The sequence below is a fragment of the Rhipicephalus microplus genome, chromosome 1 (genome assembly GCF_043290135.1).
Source record: "Rhipicephalus microplus isolate Deutch F79 chromosome 1, USDA_Rmic, whole genome shotgun sequence".
Classification (NCBI taxonomy): domain Eukaryota; kingdom Metazoa; phylum Arthropoda; class Arachnida; order Ixodida; family Ixodidae; genus Rhipicephalus; species Rhipicephalus microplus.
In genome coordinates, this window is record NC_134700.1 from 248242268 (window position 1) to 248261461 (window position 19194).

General features: G+C 46.2%; 1 protein-coding gene across 1 annotated transcript in view; it reads right to left on the reverse strand.

Annotated features, from left to right (window-relative positions):
* The window catches only part of LOC119185791 (protein FAM117B), a 129693-nt gene that overhangs the window by 86693 nt on the left and 23806 nt on the right, over positions 1 to 19194 (reverse strand). The gene's annotated exons all lie outside the window — the stretch shown is intronic.

Here is a 19194-nt window from a genome sequence, read left to right on the forward strand (position 1 = left end):
TTTTCCGCGCGTTTTCTGCATACCCGCAGTGCGATAGTTGCCGAGTAATACGATTTTATTTTGCCCGCATATTGCAAGCACGCAAACCAGCTTGTCTGCACCGAAAGAATAGCTGTAAGCAGTCAACCGTCGTTCGTAAGAGGAACCACGCGAGCGAAGAATAGCGCGAGTAAACAAACAGTGGGTTAAATTCAACGAGCCGGACTATACGGTCCGCTTCGTCCTTCCCAGAATTTGCTTCACCTCTGTCGTAATTTAAAGGGACACTGATGCGAAACAATAAATTAATTTAAACTGATCTATTATTCTTTTAACGCCCTGCTGTTGGCAATATGACCACACTTGGTTCATTCTCAGAACATAGTTTTTTTTTTAATATCGTTCCGAGAATGTCAGCGGGACATCACGGATTTCAATAGGTCTTTCTGTATTCCGTCCATATTAGCTCGAGAAGAGTTTCCGAAACCTGGTACGTTAAGGGGTCGCAGCCACAATCGGAGGACAATGGGCTTCGTTTGCACCGACGGAGAACGACACGCAACGCTCCAGTAGACGGCGCCGAAAGCTATGACGTCACAGCGGGTCGGTGCGAAAACTCCCAAGGAGGCGTCGCAATCTGCGTTCGCTCGCAGAGCGTATTCTCGCTCACCCAGCGTTATCTCGCCGCAAGAGTTGTGCTTTTCCGTACTGTGCAACTATAGAGAGATCGCTTCTCTCTCTTCGGTTTCCCACAAACAAACAAAAGCAATACTCGGGAGCTGCCAGGAGCCCTCCTTCGGGCCCACTCAACATTCGATGCGTCGCCGGCCCCGTCTTCATACATCTGCGCAGGGTTCAAGGCACGCATAGGTGGTTGGCACGTCGAAAGGACGCAGAAACAAAAGGAGCAACGTCCCCCGGCGGCACGACAATGGCGAGAATCGGCGTCACCAACGGGGCTCCTCATCTGTCATTGTCGGTTCTCCTCGGCGTCCGTCCGTACAGCACACGAGCATCGCGTGAGAAACCACCGCACGTATACGCGGTCCAGTTTCGCGTTATACGCGCCCGTCGCATGCATTTCCTGGCGGGGGAAGGAAGAAAAAATATTGGGTTGCGGTCTCTGCTTCCCGCGCTGCAGAGAAGAATGTGCACGTGGAGTTGATCCGACGTATTCGGGTCAGAGATTCGCCGACTCGCGAGGAGGCCTCTCGGTGCGAGGGCAGTTTGTCACCGCGTTGCCCGCGTGCTGCATCGCTTGAACCGTGTCGCATATGCATAACCAGCGCGCATACCCGAATCTGTATGTACAACGGCTTGTTTTCTTGAAACGGTTGAGCAAACGCTACGGTCGAGATGCAACACCCATCGAGAGCGATCCTGTACACGGACTCCGTGCTTAGTATATAGGAGTTTGTTTGATCCATCGATCATGGCGTTTTGGCTCATGCCACTTGACATCCTGCAACCGTCATGTACCCCTTATGTATGTATATCTTGTGGACAGGCCCTTGGCTACAAGAAAATCGTCGATGCCACCTCCGGAGTGCGGGACGACTTGCACACATCACACCGCCTAACTTGTAGCGATGGATGTACGGTAAGAACCATAGGTCCCATAAATCCCCTACGGTCCGAACCATAGGTCCGAATCAGAGGAAACACAGTTGCGCGATTTAGTGCAATGCGTATTGATGCCGTAGGGCAAACTAACGCAATAATAATGAAAAAGAAAACGATGTTGATCGTCTTCTGAGCCACTTGCAACACACGCGTCGTAATTCCCCAAAAGGCCAGCGAGTAATATCGCAACGCACGTAAGGCCAAAGATAGTCGTCATATGGACCCTTGGGCACATAGAGTTTCATCCTGGGCATGGACGCCGGGAAATGGAGGAGCACACAATGCAGCTATAGAGCTCACGCAAACCGTACAATACTGCCATGGCTGCATAGGGATCACGAAAAGCGGCTAATTAGTCCGAAGGCAGCCGTCAAGAGATATCCGATAGAGTTAAAAATTGAAAACAAGCCTTGCCCCCTACCAGAAGCCACACAAACAAGAGACAGTCACTGTGTACAGGTATCTACGTATACTGCATTATAATAAATAAAATTCATCTAACCTGATTCCCATGTGGTTATCAGTAGCGCGGGGCACCGGAAACTTGGGTCATATGCTGATACGGTGCACTAAGCCTGCAGAACCCAACAGCGATAGTAAAGAGAGAGAGAGAGAGACAGAAAGTGAGACTGATATAGAAGCGACATAAGCGCAGGGAAGTGCCACAATGAAGAATCGTACATGGGAGGCCATGCTCACCGCCCCGAACCTTAGCAAATCGGTAAAGGTCCACACACACATAGTAGGCCACCCACTGCGGGTACAGAGAGAAGCACCTTTTCTCATTGAATCGTACTCCCTCCCAATGAGCCCAGTGCCTTATAGCATACGAATTACGGGCCTGCAAGTTGGCCACAGCGCGCGATGCTGCTCAATACTAAGTGTGCAAGGTGCGACGGTTAAACGACGGAATTAAAACGAGAAGACAAAGCGACAACGGGTTGTCGCCATGAGACCGCGTATATGGCAGAGTCAGCCCACATTATTTGGCGAGAAGTCAACCGACCAGGAACGGAAAACATAGCAAGGCAGAGGAAGCTTCGCTCTTGCAGAGTGATTGTATACTTTCGGAGCCGACTGCATGCATGCGAGGACATTTGCAAGCACCCTATCATAGCGCTCTTTATCTCTCTCTCTGTTGTCTAATATAAACTACCAAGGGCTCATATGCAAGGGAGGTAATGACGCGGCTGCATATTAGCCAATGAGTTGCATGCGAGCAGCCAAGGTCAGCTAAGAAAGTTGATATGAAATTGCACTTAGTTTAAAGTGTTCCCGAATAGGGACTACATCGAGACGACACGACTTCCATTTTACAACAACGATGAGCCCTCGCCCGCACTGTTAACGTTTTAGATGTGTTCCTTTTTTAATGAGTTCGTACGTAAAGTCGGCGTCGAAAGTTTAAGGAGCACTAGGTGTGCGAGAACTTTCAAGTGCCCAGCGATTTGTGAGCTGCAATCGGTCGAACTTCGCAGCATACGTTCTTTGCGCGCGTTAAAACAGGCCGTAAGTGTAAGTTATAAAGGATATACCTGTTGAAGCAGAGGAAACGATCAGCTTCTTCTAGCGTTCAGCTCGTGGCACCTGACCGTGAAGTTATACACTATTCTGAGGTTTCAGAAAGTATGGCGTCGCATAATCCGGAGAAGCAATTCCAACGAGCCTTCATGCCTCGCTGAATGTCGCCCATTGTTCGCGCTGTGGGCAACCACTTCCGCCGAGGGGGAAATAAAATGGCATACGTTAAACAGACGAGCACTCTATGCTACGTGCGTGAAAATGATATTGAATACGTGCGCCGCGCACTACCCGAGCCCTTTGTTTCCCGAAATATTCACGACGCAAATCACCTTGAGGATCGTGCATACATTCCGATTGTTAGACCCTCGTGCGCATGCGCTAACGAAAAGAAAAATAATGTTGTCGACGCCTTTATTAATATTCCCGCACAGGCAGTACATACACCGACAGCCAGTTTGTACGACGAACACTGCTATCACTAGCAAACGTGAATGACGCCTTCACAGTCGCTGAAATGCCGTTGCGATTCGTCGAAACATCAGCAAAGTTCGACGGATTCTTCAGACCATGCCTGAGTCTAATCTTCTCCCAGACACCATTAGCGCGCTTATGCTAGCTACAACTGTTCACCCCTCCTTCCCCTTCTTTTTTCTTACTTTCAATAGCTAAATGCGTTTTCTTTTCTGTTATTATTATTATTCATTTGGATATACAGACAATTAACAGGCCAACATAGTCTGCCACATTCCTTGCACAAAAAATTAATAGGAGACCAAAATTCTATGCGTCGCATTAACGAAGGCTGTTCTTCAGCTATGTACTAATTTCTAAAAAGGCCATCGTCTCCCGCGCATTTTATCAACATTCTGCGCTTTGACCTTTTCCCTCTCGGCCACAATTCTTTGCTTCTTCTCATGTTGGGAGCGTTCTTTTAAGCAAAAATAGCTTGTATATTTTCTCTCCTTTTTTTATAGGTTATCCTAAGGCGGAATATACATATTATGACACTTACACTAAAAAGCAAGTCACATGCATACAGACAAGTTCAAAAACTGCGCCGGCCTCCATGGTGTCCTCAAATTTCTATTGTGTATACGCTTTCAATCTTTGGGCTGTTTCCAAACATCACAATTACGACCTACAAGTGAAAACGAAAACATCAACAGAGAACACCCACATTTCATGCGCTCAAATGCTGCTTCTGGTTTCATCAAACTCTGCACGAAATCGCTAGCTACATCGGGCGTCGGTTGTCTTCTCCTGCAGATTTTTCGCAGTAACGCCCATTCTCCTTTACAATTCTTAGTGTCATTCTTACTGGGTCACTTCGAGGACGCACCCAGCTTTCATCTAGGCGGACAATGAACACGGTAAATCATGTGGTTAATTCTCAAACATGCGCATTCACGCAATCGACTATGAACTCGCGAACCTTTTTTTTTTTTTTGTACGCGCTCAATTGTGTTGACGGCAAACTCTCGCGAATGCCACTTTTTATCATTTCAACAATACGTAGCATTCGTTTTAACACGAATACGTAACAAACTGCTCAGCACTCTCGTAATCGTACGGCAAAGTTTCCAAGCGAACAAAGCGTTGCTTGCAAGCCAGGAGGTTGACCCGCGCAGACAATGTCCAGTCGCTTTCAAGGTGTAGTATAACTCAGGCACAACCGCTGCAATAAGTGAGCCACGTATCGAAATACGCTCATGGCTTGGCATACGCTGCATAGTATTGACGTCGTATACCCAGTGGACGTTCACGGCCACGGTGCAAGCACAGTCTGTGAACCCGGCGCGAAAAGATTCCGGCTTTCAGGGTGGCTTCATTCGGGGAGGCGCACGCTCCGCCACGAAACGTGCAACCAACACTGTCGCCGCAGCTGTCAGACCGGTTTCGTTCATATATAGTCGCCACGCCTTGAGAATATTCGTCGTGTAATGGAAGAGAATCAACCCTTCTGTAAGATTACGTCCATCGGATAACTATAAGAACCTAGAAGTGCCTTCAACGCTGCGGCGACAATGGCCGAGGTTGCATGTATTCTAAACACGTGTCTTTCAACCGCGGTCAAACATGAACTCTATATATAGTAGCAGTCACCGATTATCGCCGTCAAGGTTGCCGCGAGTAGCGAGAGATAATATGACTCCTGTCTTCCTTATTAGGCAAGGCAATGATTCACACGATGAAACAAAGCGGCAAGAGGGAGCGCTAACAAACAAACATTATGAACCATAGATGTTGAGTGTCATATAGCTCGGCTCACCAGAAAGAACGAAAGTAGAGGAAAATAAGAAATGGGGGTAGGAGGGCTCTATATTGCCGAAAATACACAGTACAGTAACATTGACCGACTAATTACACACTGCACTAACATGAACATTGACTGACTCCAATTCTGCACAAATATCCATGTTCGCGATTTTCTGGCATTTCATTCTTCACGTTCATTCCCCCTTCTCTCTCTGCAACAGAAGCCCGGCCATCACCACCAAGCCACAGATGCGAGTCCATAGGAGTAAAACGATTATCTTCGCTCATTGTCCGTCGCATTCGTGCATTGCATGCTATACGCGCAAAAGTTCAACAACATCCGAGCGCGGGCGGATGGAGAAAGTGGAGCGTTCCGCGCGTAGACGTGCAAGCACGCCGCGCACACACGAAAGCGCAAGAGCACAATGCCTGTATACGCGTTCTCGAGAAAAGTGGGCTAGAGACAATGAGGCCCCCCCGGGCGCCGCCACGATCACTGCGCAGGGAACGTTGGCGTGGAAAAGCCGGTAATCCGGCCTTGAGCTACGGCTGCATGCACTTCAGCGACGCTAACCGGCTAGAAAGCGCACAGCATGCATGTGTCTCATTAGGGATCATTTAAGGGCTATTACCGCGTGTTCCGGTTTCGTAAATCAACTACAGGCAATGGTGACAGAGCACACGTGTAACGTGGAACTTTGTTGCAAAACCGTTGTTGCAAAACCGTGGCTTATATAGCTTTTCGCCGGTATATCGTTGCACCAAATGATAAGAACCAGTTTCATACAGCGCGACAGATGAGGCGTTTCTTTTTTTTTTTATTGCGATAGCAATTATATGTGTAAACTGTCGGCTGGATTTTGCCGACGGCGCCGCCGACATTCATAGTATCTGTATACGTATCTATATATAAGAAAACGCAAGAAATAAAATAATCCAGAAATACTCAAGCGCGCGGAATCGAACGTCCGACTCTCTTACTAATGAGTGCGAGGCGTTAGCCACTGAGCCACGAAGGAGCACATCCTTCTACGTTGAAACGGCAAGCTATTTATATCCACCACTTACCACTGGTGACGCCCACCTCGAGGGAACTATCGTGTTTTCAGCATTACCAGCGAGGTGGCGCAACGAGCGCGGCGTCGCCAGATCGTCAGGACGCGGCGGCGCACGTTCTTATCTCCCACGCGTACTTTGACCCGCGGAGAGGGGTGGACACTCACGCGCGCGCCCTCATCTCGCAGTGGGGAGAATCGTACGCCTTGGGCATTCACCGGAACGATTCTGTTGCGGTTACCCAGCGCACAAAGGTCCCTGCACTAGCTGCACAGTCTTCGTCTGCGAAAAAGGCGCGCTTTTCAGACACAGCCAGGTAACATCCGAGACGCTTATCCGCGATCATCTGTACCTCCGATAACGTTTCGTGCGTCAGTTGTGCGCGAGAAACGCGCGGCACGTTTCGATCTGCTTGCCATTCTTCACGTGACCTTCCAATTTGTTGCTATCGCGTTCATTGCTTTGCCTTTGCGGCAAAGCTGTGTCTTTTTTTTTTTTTCAAGAAGAGCCAAATGCAGAAACCGCAACAAGGCTAAATCTCACTGGAACGCGAAGCACGCCTAAGTATTTTCAATTTCTAGAGCAGTTTCAATAAAGTTAAACAAATTGTTACTGTAACATGAACTCGCAAAGGAACTTTCTCGTCGAAAATGAGCCAAATACAACTGTTTTATTATAACTGAACTACATTCCTTACACAAGCACTGCGCCAAGGATCGTGACCAAAACAACCAACCCACGCAAAATGTTTTATTTCTATGCTAGTTGCTTTGTTATCGTGTTTACGCTCCACAATTAGGTTTCATAGGGCGAGTTGACACTTACTGAAGGAAATTATGTGTAATGACAAAACTCAATTGTAAAAAGTAAGAGACGGATTTTCCTTCCATTTTTTCCTGCCTCTCAACGATTCTTTTTGAGTTTAGCGCTACAATATCATGTCCAACGTTCGCCCCGACACGGTATATTTGAAATTAAATACACATAAAATCATGATATTTGGCACCTATATATTGCTAAAGAAGAAGAAGTGGTCCAAAACGGCATGGCATAAAGCGAACTGAAACACTTTTCAAGGACTTCAATAAATGCGAAAAACAAGAAAACACTGATGATAGTCCAAAAGGATTCGTTGAGAGTGCCAGGAAGGATTCGCTTTTCAAGTCTATAGTAATTGCCATCACTCCTATGTAACGAAGCACGACACCAAAGGAAGCAGATGGATGGTGCAAATTCTACGGCAAATTTTTGCTATACCGTACATTTGAATCGCTTAGCATTTATTTTACGAGCTAAGTCATGTCCAAATGAAATGTTCCAATCTATATGAGCCAAATACAAACTTTACTTCTCAATACTGACAACATTTGGATAAGTGGTATTTAGGAGAAAATTGAGGTATTTAGAAGAAAGGAACATACTGGTGAAACGCTGTTTGAGCAGGCCCGACTATTTTGTCAGTACAAAAAAAAGTGTGTTTATTTTCAGTTTCAGTTAAAGTTTCTTGGCTCTTTTAGAAAAAAGAACGCCTCAGATAATCCTCGCATGTATTGATATAAAACGATTACACAGAACGGTCCGTACCCAGGGGTTTCCCCGAAGACATTTACACTGTTAAGAACAATCGTTCTGTTTGCCAACCACCGACTGCGGCAGCGAACGCCCGATAGTCGGCGACAGACGCCGCGAAAATTGCGCAATTTACAAATAAAATCCGGCCCCGTTCGTCTCGGAGGAGCCGCCAGTAGCGGTGACGTCACACGCTTAGAGAGAGCAGCGAACAGTCAACGAAAGAAGGAAAAAAAAAGGTCATCTGAAGAGGTATAACTAAACACGTTATATCGTCCACTTTGTGCATGTGGTGAAGCGGGAACAATGGGCCACGTCGACCCGACTATAAAAGAGATCACATACACGGGAAACGTTGACCTGATGCCTGACGACTCTTTGCGCAATGCCGGCTGGCTATCAGGGAATCAATGGTTTTATTTCCATCTCCATTTTTCAATTGGCAAAGGAGGAGAGAGGTAGAAGGTTGAATCGAGGCTCTTTTTTTACTATTATTCATTCCATCGCAAGCCGACATTTGTTGTATTACAATCATTCTAATGAAGGATCTGTTCAAATTTTTCTGCTCCCTACTCGCAGTTATGTTTTGTTTTTGTTTTTTTTATCTTGGAATCCGTGTTTTTATCTTGGAATACATACTGCTGCGTTCTCTGCTCCGCTGTCCTGGTGATACGACCCAGTCAGGTAATTACAAAGCGTCTGCAGTCGTGTCCCCTATATAGGGCAATTTTGTAACCATTTTGTCTTGAACAAACAAAATCTATGAAGACAGAGAGAAAGAGAAAACAAACAGGTGGGGACCGCGACGTGAACGCCATCGCAATTACTTCATCAATATACAAGAACAGCAGTGGCCGCGCTCGAGGCAGCGCCTTATATGCGGGAAGAATCCGCTGTTACTAAGCCCTTCTCTTAAACACCCGCGGTAGAAGGCCCTTTAAAAATGCGTACTTGAGAGGTCCTGCCATGAGACCAACACTTTCTTCATGAACGAACCTCAGAATTTTAACACCATTCGATTCACCAACACAGTTTTAAAGGAACACGCGAGCCTGTAAAAAAATGTTTTGCACATCCGCTTTTTTTCTGCTGCAGCGGACAAATGCAGCCGCTTCTGAAGACCCGGACTGCTGCACAAAAGTATAGCGATCGGTTAAAATAATACAGGGTCTCAAGTTCGGACGACGCAGAAGCACTCGCGCACCGTAAAGGTCAACATAGTGCGCATAATTCAACGTCTATTCTAAGTCGATGTTCAATGGCGCTGGTTACGGAAAGTTATGCAACTACGCAAATATAGTACGCAAAATAGAATCGACTGTGCAGTTATGATAGTTCATCGAAGGACGCAAGAAGAGGTGAAGATAGGCTTTGACAAAAAATAAAGAAACATGCACCAAATATACCAACGACACAGATAGGACTAAAAAAGCGTGATACAGCGACCGAGCAAAACAAATAGGTATGCAAAAAAAAAGCAGCAATGTAGATTATACAGTTCACACTTTACTTACGCATTGTTCATTGTGTCCATTTATAGCTCGTTCATCGTTATCTTTTTTTTTTCATTTTAATATTCTTTTAAAGTCTTTTTTTAATATAGTGTCCGTTTAATATGCTCATACTAAATGGTTAACTAAATGTTAGCAAAGAAGAATACTTACTGCCACCAGATAAACAGAGCTCAAGAAGTAACCACAACAGGGAATTCTAAGCGCACATCACTCATACCTTAAGATACTATTTCTTTCCAAGTATAATTAAAACGTGGGATGAATTGCCCATGTGCTTTGTGGAACAGACCAATTTGTCAAAATTTGAACAGACCTTGGATGGCCATCTGCACAAGTGTGCCACTCAATCTTGATATAACCTGTAGTTGTGTACTTGTGAATGATATCCTTTTATTTTTTTATTATTATACCCTCTTAGTTACTAAAGACTTTCGCAAGAAAGTTGACAGTATTGTGAAAAAAAAACATACGACTGATTCCTTCATCATCGGAATCGGCGTAACACGGAAGTGACACTTGTCCTTACAAAAGTATAGTTGAACGTTTAGTGTGCATTGATATAAGAGAGGTTGCACAATATGTCTCTTGATGTTTCGACAGCCGTATAGGCACCGTTTAACGTGAACACACCCATCTCCAAATTCGACAACTAACGTCCACGATCAATGAATAAACAAACCCGTGCGTTCATAGGTGCATGTGGTATTTTTTAGTACTAAACGGTGAGAGTGGAATCAGAGAAAGTAGTTTGACAGCCAGGAGAGCCGTCAATGGATAGATGCCGAACTCGGGCTGAGGTCACCTATTGACGGCTTGCTGGAGTATTGAATACCACTGTCTGTCTTGAAAGAACACTCTAAAAATAGAGTATTTGGGGAGTGTTTCTGCTACACAACAATATTTGTCATCTACTTTAAGTACTTTTCTCGCGCTATCACCATGGTTACCGTAGAGTTCGCGGTCGCGAACGGCGCACACGTCATCAGTGTGATACAGGAAAGTGACCAGCGCCGGGTTTTCAAGAAAGGAAATGCGAGCAAGTCAGATGACGATTATTGTTGTGTAGCAGAACTAATCCCCGAATGCTACATTTTTTTTTTTTATTATTAGAGTGAAACGCAACGCGCGTCACGGCCGGCATGCGATCATTCGCGGGGCGAACTTAACGGGAGAGAACACGGTGTTTCAGCTGCAGGTGAGACAAAGCTATATTTAGTATAAATGGATGGTATGAGCGAGGCAGCAATGGGTGTAATGTCGACACCTGCAGCGTTCTGTCAATGCATCGAAAAAAATCGAACTTCTCTCCTATTAGAAACGCACCGAATGGGACGGACGTGTAGAAACGGACCCGTTATTGAAGCCCCCAATCGTGGAAGTGACGCTCATCATGCGTTATTACTTCATTTTACCAAGAGCATCGTGAAAGGACAGCGTTAGATATAAAAAGGCGCGTTTGTAAAGCTCCCAGAGTATGCAGCCGTAGCGCAGTGGGCAGCGTGTCCAGCCTGTGTTGTCGCGGACTGGGGAGGTCGTGGGTTCGACTCACATTGGCGGAACTTGTTTTATTTGAGATCATGCGCCATTTTAGACGTGACTTCCGTTACGGAACTGACGTCTTGGTGGACCTCGGCATAAGCCATGTTGGTCTTTAAAAAAAAAAAAACAGTCACGTTCGTCCCCAACTGCACCGCAAATGATTCACAGTCGAGTTGCCGACCGACACTCAAAAGAGCGGCGGGACGCATATGCCATAGGCTGCAGTGCGGGCAACTGGTCATTCCTGTATCAGCATACGCCAAGCGAACGACGATAAGCACCGTTCAAGATGTTACACGTCGGCCGTGCCGTGCGATGCTCGCTCGAGTACGCGGCCTTGGACGCGCCGATGCAGGGAGCCTCGTTACGGAAGGCTCCAATAAATTCTCCCGGCACTTCGCGAAGCACGCAGATTACACCACCAGCACACATGGCAGACATACGAAAGAAGCAGCTAAAGCCGGTAAACCTCGTGTAAGGAACGCAAGCCCCTTCCGTCTCTCCATTATTTATCTTTCTGCCGCGCAAGGACCACGCGCGAATGCATGCCTGTATATCGTGAATAGGGGAGCGATACTCTGCAACTCGCATCATCATCATCATGCAAGACACGTTAGGTGAATTTGCAAAGCGCGTGTATGAACACACACATGATATATATATATACGTATATGCCTCCCTATCCTGACGAAGGCCGTGCCACGGCCTAAACGTAGACTGAAAAAGTATCCTATTTCCAATTTTCGTAAGTGTGCTCCTTTACTTCTTGATTATATGTGCACCGGCCCCACAGAGCTTATTTCCTGGATCATATATATAAGGAAAACAAGTGTATACTTCAGGGCTCGTTTTTCGTGTTTTACACAATATTAATGAGATCTAACAGACAATAGTGCCAAGGAAGGTATAGGGGAAGTTATTAGGCCAATTGTAACGTAAATGAGAAGAAAGAAAAGTGGGTGAAAAGATAACTTGCCGCGGGCAGTATCCGAACCTGCGAACTTCCGATCCTGCCCACGGCAAGTTATCTTTCTTTTCACCCACTTTTCTTTCGCCTCATTTACATTACAATTGGCCTAATAACTTCCGCTGTACCTTCCTTGGCATTATTGTCTGTTAGATCTGTTTATATATATATATATATATATATATATATATATATATATATATATATATATATATATATATATATAATTTGATTACACACACACCCTCAGTAACGAATCTGATTTCCCTCGCATTGGGGGAGAAGAATGAGCGAGCGTCGATAAGCGGCCTTGAAGTGAAGTGTCCCAATTGGCTGTTGATAACGGCGAGGGAAACAGGGCCGTCACTGAGGGCGTTGTTGAACTGCATATGGTATACATGCGTTGTTTGGTGCGTCGGTTTCGGTTTCGCCAGCTAAACTGGCCAGATTGCATGACTCCGCGGTGATTACTAGAGGCCGCTTTTCTAAAATTTCAACGTGGCTATGGACTATTCGTAGGAAGGGCTTGAATTCGCTCATTTCACTCGACCGGATACCATAACTGATTGAAGACTTAATTGTGTTAATTTCTATAATTACTGCCGTAATTAATGTTGGTACGCATCTAAAGATGCCTTCCGCCACAGAGAAGGAAACGCCGCAGGTAGCTCACAGGTACCCCCTTTCAGTCACTTTTAAAGAATATTGAACACATTTATTGAAACACCCTGTACATATGTGTGTGTGTGTGGAAGGGGGAGGTTCCAAATGAGTCAGCTCTGTATTGCAGCAAAATGAATGCTACATTTCTAGTTGACCTCTCTGGCTTTCTCTGAATTTATTCTTTCTGTCTCCCACCTTTCTATATGCGAGCTCTACAGGTGCACCGCGGCGCGACGACTTACATAAACAGCCAGGCATCCAAGTTTAAAACGGCAGCTTAAAAAAAAACATTTCTCGTATTTCTCGGAACGATTGTCACGTCCCTGTCGTAAGAGAAACGTAAAAGTAAAAAATGATAGGCGAGCATGTTTCCATTTCGAAATATGTACTGCGTGTTGAGAGTTCCTTAACACAGCTTCGCGTTGGGTAGAGTCAACGGTGCTTGAAGTTTTGGCTTTTCGCAAGGTATCGACTACGCCATAAATCATAAGTAATTTTTGTGAAGTAGTACAGCGCCCAACACGTCTTTATTCGTTTTTTTTTTGCGGATAAGCGAGGTACCCGCTACTCATCTGTGAGGCATTATTTGAACCTTGATGATGCTGCACCTGGCTGCATGATGACGATAAATTACGGCTGAGCACTTCTGCAGTGGAAGGGGAGCATTGAACCACACGATCGCTGCGCAATCAACAGTGCGTGTGATGACTGGTTGGTATTTCATTCTTCTACCACGCTATATTACTCGGATTAATGCGATTGCTTTCCCCGACATGACGCTTGTACGGGGTCTTTCGTGCAAAAAATGTTTCAAGCCCCCAGCATGCATGACCTTGTATTAGGATACTCGACTGCCACGCAGACCGGCACGTATTCGAATCCCATTGAATACCGGGTAGTTTTTTTATTATTTTTTTTTTGAAGCGAAAGCCGTAGTTGTTTTGTCGACCACCGCCAGTGTCCGCTACCAATATCGCACGAAATGAAAAAAAAAAGCTAGGAGAATAAAAACATCAAGGTCACGATGAGATTGGAACAAAGGTTTCCTCAGTACCAGCCCAAAGTGTTCTATACCACTGAGCCGCGCCATTGCAAACGGACCTAAGGCAGGCTTGATGTCGGGAAATCGCGTTTTGCGTTTCGGAAGAGTCAAGAAACAATTGCGAGTCAGAAAATACAAATTGCGTAACGAGTGGGTCTTCGTATGCTCCCCCTTCTCTTTATAAAAGCTCCACGCATAATTCTTTATCGTCGTCAGCCACAGCATAACAAAAATGGACAGAATTCCTCGCAGGTATGTAGCAGGTACCACGCTTCTCCGAATAATGACGAAGGATGGCATAGTGAATGCCTCCCTACTACACCAAAACTTATGATGATTCATGGCGCACTGAGTACCGTGAAAGTGATTGATTGATTGATTGATTGATTGATTGATTGATTGATATGTGGTGTTTAACGTACCAAAACCACTATATGATTATGAGAGACGCCGTAGTGGAGGGCTCCGGAAATTTAGACCACCTGGGGTTCTTCAAAGTGCGCTTATAGCAGTTACCCAAAGAGTGTTTAAACAAGGCTCTGAAAGGCCGCTATTCCAGCTTTCGCCGTGGCCGTGCTCCACATTGCGCGCAGACCTGGTGGTCTTTTTCCTCGTTTTACTATTTTTACGTCTATCGCGGGTACTTTTCCATGTCGACGGCAACGGTGCTCAACGCAGAAACGCGCGCCTGCGCTCTAAAATAAAGTTGTTCTACCACTGTCTAAGTGCATGCATTGGTATTTTACGTGCACGTCCTTGGTTGCATCCAAATCCATTACGGGTGTTTGAAGTGGATGAAGTCGGCGCAGACAAGGCGAAAGGCGAGACACGGGAAAGCTTTCAAAACGAAGAGAGGAGAAGTGGTCGTAAAATGCTTGAACAAACGCAGCCTCGGGGAGTAAGAGTGGATAAGCGGGTGTCGCCGCATCCTCAGATTATGTAAAAACGTGCGTTATGCATGCCACGTGGCGATTCGAAACACGCGCCCAAACGCGATTGTGTCATTTACACCTATATCAGTGACACGCGATAGGTTGAAAACTTTTTTTGTTTTTGGTTCTTCTTTTGTAACTTCTTCAAACTTTTTTTTTTTTGTAAACCAGCTGCGTTAAGCCTGAAGTGATATTTTAGTGATTCTTTATTGAAAAGAAATGTTGGTGCCCCGATAGAGGCGGAAATGCTGTAGGCCCGTGTGCCCAGATTTGGGTGCACGTTAAAAAAACTCCAGGTGGTCGAAATTTCCGCAGCCTTCCACTACGGCATCTCTCATAATCATATCGTGGTTTTGGGACGTTAAACCCCACATATCAATCAATCAATGTTGCTGCCGCCATTTCCCGGAGACGGTTACTTTTTCACTTGCTTTAAAGTAAGATTGTATAAAAACAATCAACGCAACAGATAAAACCTCGCACTCGGTACCATCAATATCGAAAGTTGCGACAACGTCCACAAATGCCAGAGTACACACACACACACACACACACACACACACGCGCACACACACACACACACACACACACACACACACACACACACACACACACACACACACACACACACACACACACACACACACACACACACACACACACACACACACACACACACACACACACACACACACACACACACACACACACACACACACACACACACACACACACACACACACAACCTAGTCCCATCAACGTCATTATTCTGGTCTATGCGACATGCGAATCAACGTGTCGCTGAGTGCCTCCATCTCTGGTGTGACGGTTGGGTGGTGGTGAATGCGACGCGGTACGATACACACATCCGCGCAAAAAGTGAACTCAAGTAAACCCCTGACTCGATGATCTTTCGGTCAAGACTTTTTTTTTCCGCTCGCAGCACGCGAACACAGTGAACAAGAAGAATATAAACAAAAACAAACATCAGAAAACGCCCTTTGTGCAGGACAAGCGAGGCGAAACAGACAGAAACGACGGGGGACGCAGATCAAACAGTGAAGTAAACGAAAAACGTGCGTATATAACGGAGGGATAAAAAAAAAAAGGCGAGAAGGCATTCGTGCGCGCACTTTTTTTTTTTTTTGTTCGCGCATCGCTCTTTGTGGAACTGGGGCCACTGCTCACAGCGGTGCTCGCTCTTTGTTGCCGCATTTGACAAAGCGTGGACACGGCAGCAGTTCAAACGCGGCGGCGATCCTCGAATAAAAGGGGCCACCGTCGATGTAATCGCGCGTTTGAACAGCCCCGCGTCGTCCGGCCCCGTCTCTCCGCATGTCGGCGCGGACTTCATTCGGCCCTTCTATTTGGCTCCGTCACGCGCGCACGCGAAACATGGACTGAAGTGCTGGCCGAATAAATTCGAGAGGACTGGCGCGGAAGTGGAACGTAGAAATGAACAGCGTGGCACTGGAAAGGCCGGGCTATTTGGTATACGGCCCCGGTCCTCAAATATCGCCAGCGCTTTTCGTGTGTGTGTGAGAGAGAGTGTGTGTAAGTGATTCGAGAAATAAAAAGAGAAGGACGCCATTTGCCGTCTCCCGTCGTGGGGGCACGGCTCAGTGCCTTTAGGGACGGGGAAGTTGGAAGTGAAGTTGGAAGTAAAGTTGATAGAAAGAAAGGGAGAAGATAGAGAGAAGGGGTGAGTAGATAACAAAAAAAGTATCTCGTCAGTCTATGCAGAAAGGACGACGCCAAAGCGATCGTCTATAGGGCATGGAGGTCTACCGGTCTCTCTTGTACGGCACATCCTTGCATAGACGCCCATCCCGTACGGACCTCGACAGAAGGGGATTCTAAACGCGACGAAGGTTCCTATCAAGCCAGTTACAGCGGCCCTACACAATTCGGTTCTATACAACCAAGTCGTGCTCCCTTTGTCACAAAATAGGCACCGCGAATCCCGTGGCGTGAACGTAAACCAAGTCCCGTGGTAAGAACGTAAACCGAGTCGCGACTTAACCAGGCCCCGGAAACTAAGCGCTGGTTTCGGTTTCAGGGAACATGCACGCTTGTATAGCGGTTGCCGGGCATCTCAAGATCTCTTCGAACGAAGTGAGGTTAATGTAGATGTTTGCATCGATTGTCAATCGCCAGTTTTTTACAAATAAACGAATTTGATTGAACAGTGATTGAACAGCGCGGGGAGACGTGTGTAGCGCTTGACCCCGCTGCCCCTTGCCACTCGCTCAGCGATATCACGTGTTTCATCAAGTGATCATTTAACGTGGTGTGTAGCGAACGCAAGCAGCAGTATAGGCCTGGCAGATCACGTCAACCATGCATTAGACGAAGGTGACTGAATCGAGGCATCCGAAGCTTCACGCGGCTCCGCAGTGTTTTAACACCCGAATTACTGGACCGACGTAAGCGCAGTGCCGCCATATAAACTTACTTGTGATGACCAGAGCCTACCTGCTTGTGACAACATATATTTCGTGAAAGGCTTGATTGCGTGTTGACTCGGCTGCAGAGTTGGTGCATCCTTTACTTTCGGCATTCAGTTCAAACGACGTGAAACAATTACAGGCCCCCTTCCTGTTCACGGGAATGCATATAGCCAGTTGAAAACTTTGGGGGCCTTTGCTTTTAATACTGTCACTGAAATACATGTAACGGACTCGCCGATGCTTTGAGAAATCGTTGAACAGGGAATATAGCTGGAGCCAACGTTTTCAAATGTGAACATTTGTTCCCAAAGGCAGTGGTTTGACAAGAACAAGTCAACAAGCTGAAACACATTCTCCAGCGGCATTCGCTGTTGAACGGCTTCTGATCGCTTCACGCCTCTATCTTCCCCTCAAATTCTGTCTTTTTTGGTACTCAAGTTCTTACAGAACATATTTTAGCTGCCGTAAAAGACATGATTCGGCCAATTACTACGTGGCCTACATGCCCGTGAATGTTACCAATTTTCGCGTGGGTTCAGATACTCTTGCACCATTGTTTGCTCATGTGCATATTTCACTTATGAAATAAGACTGCTTTTGCAGATTGAGTCTTCACACTACGTACACGTCTCTGTCTTTGGTACAAAACATGTGACTCAAAGTATAAAGAAAGTTTACTTGTGTTTATCGAGCTTTGTCTTAATGAGAAATCTGTCAGTTTTCGTTTCAGCACTTCACCGTGCGGGAACAATATTTAAAACGAATGGTTAACTAAATTTAACGAACGGCAGAGGTGCCTGAACGGCCAGAATGCCTGCTGCAAGAGAGCACGAACACATTCCGCTTGCATGCGAACTGGGAAAGGAGAGCTTTCGCGGCAACCCTGCTCCCCACGGTTCGTACCCTTGCACTCTATATATTTGCTGACCACCTTAGTGACGTCACGAGAGGATTTATTTACTTGCGAATTATTTCCAGTAGGATAACCGGCAACCGCCAATCATGGAAGCGGCGTTGCCGCTACGTATCACCATGCGAGAGCGCGTCCCATGGAAAGTATATATAGGGAGGTTCCGCCGTCGCGTGACTCGAGTCTTGTCGATTTCGATATCGAATGCCAGTCCTATAGGACTGGCATTCGATGGTAAGTATACTTACCAGCCCGAAACGAAGCTGTAGCCTCACTGCTCGTGGCTTCAAGCGCCGTTATTATATTTCGACGGCTGCCCAGCATACTTGGAGAGACGTCGCGCATCTTGGAGGCTAAGAAGCCATTGCCGAGAAAAGCGATCGCACACGACGGCTGTCAGTGACCGCATAAGAACACTAAACTGCTTGGTCCACCCCATCAAGAATGTGAGATAGCATAATCACGGAGACAGTCTACATTCGGCAGGCTGCCTAAGTTTATCGGGGAAAGGGTGGAAAGAACACCAGCACGCATACGACTGTGAACAGTATTGTTCATTTTTTTTTCTGCTGTTGACGTAACCTCTTCAATTGTCGCGAGTGCTTCCTGGCAGCCTTCGACACTGTACACAACAGCTTTTCAATATGTTAGTGTGTTGGTGGCGCCATACACAGCCTTGTTCTCAGTCATCGCTCTAGTCCTTCAGCTACAAACCCAGAAAAAGATTCGTTGCATGAATCGGACCTTCAGGATCAGCCAAGGTAAAAGCCAAGGTAAAAGCCACTATAATCATATAGTGGTTTTGGAACGTTAAACCCCACATATCAATGAATGAATCAATCAATCAATCAATCAATCAAGGTAAAAGCCGGCGAAAGAGCTTGCGAAGGATATAATGCAGCGCGACCGCGAAAACGAGCAACGTCTCAAAAGCGTGGTCTCCGAGATTGGCTACGGCAACACACATATATATATATACATGAGTAGTATTAAAAAAATGGGCGAGTTTGTAACGATTCATTTTTTAAGGTAAACAGCGCGAAAAACGAAGACAGAGAAGTAGGAAGACACAGGACAAGCACTGACTATCAACTGAAAAAAAAATTAATGAAGTACGCTGTTGTGTACAGCGTACTCTTCCCGTGCGGATGTGTTTACATTGGCCGGACG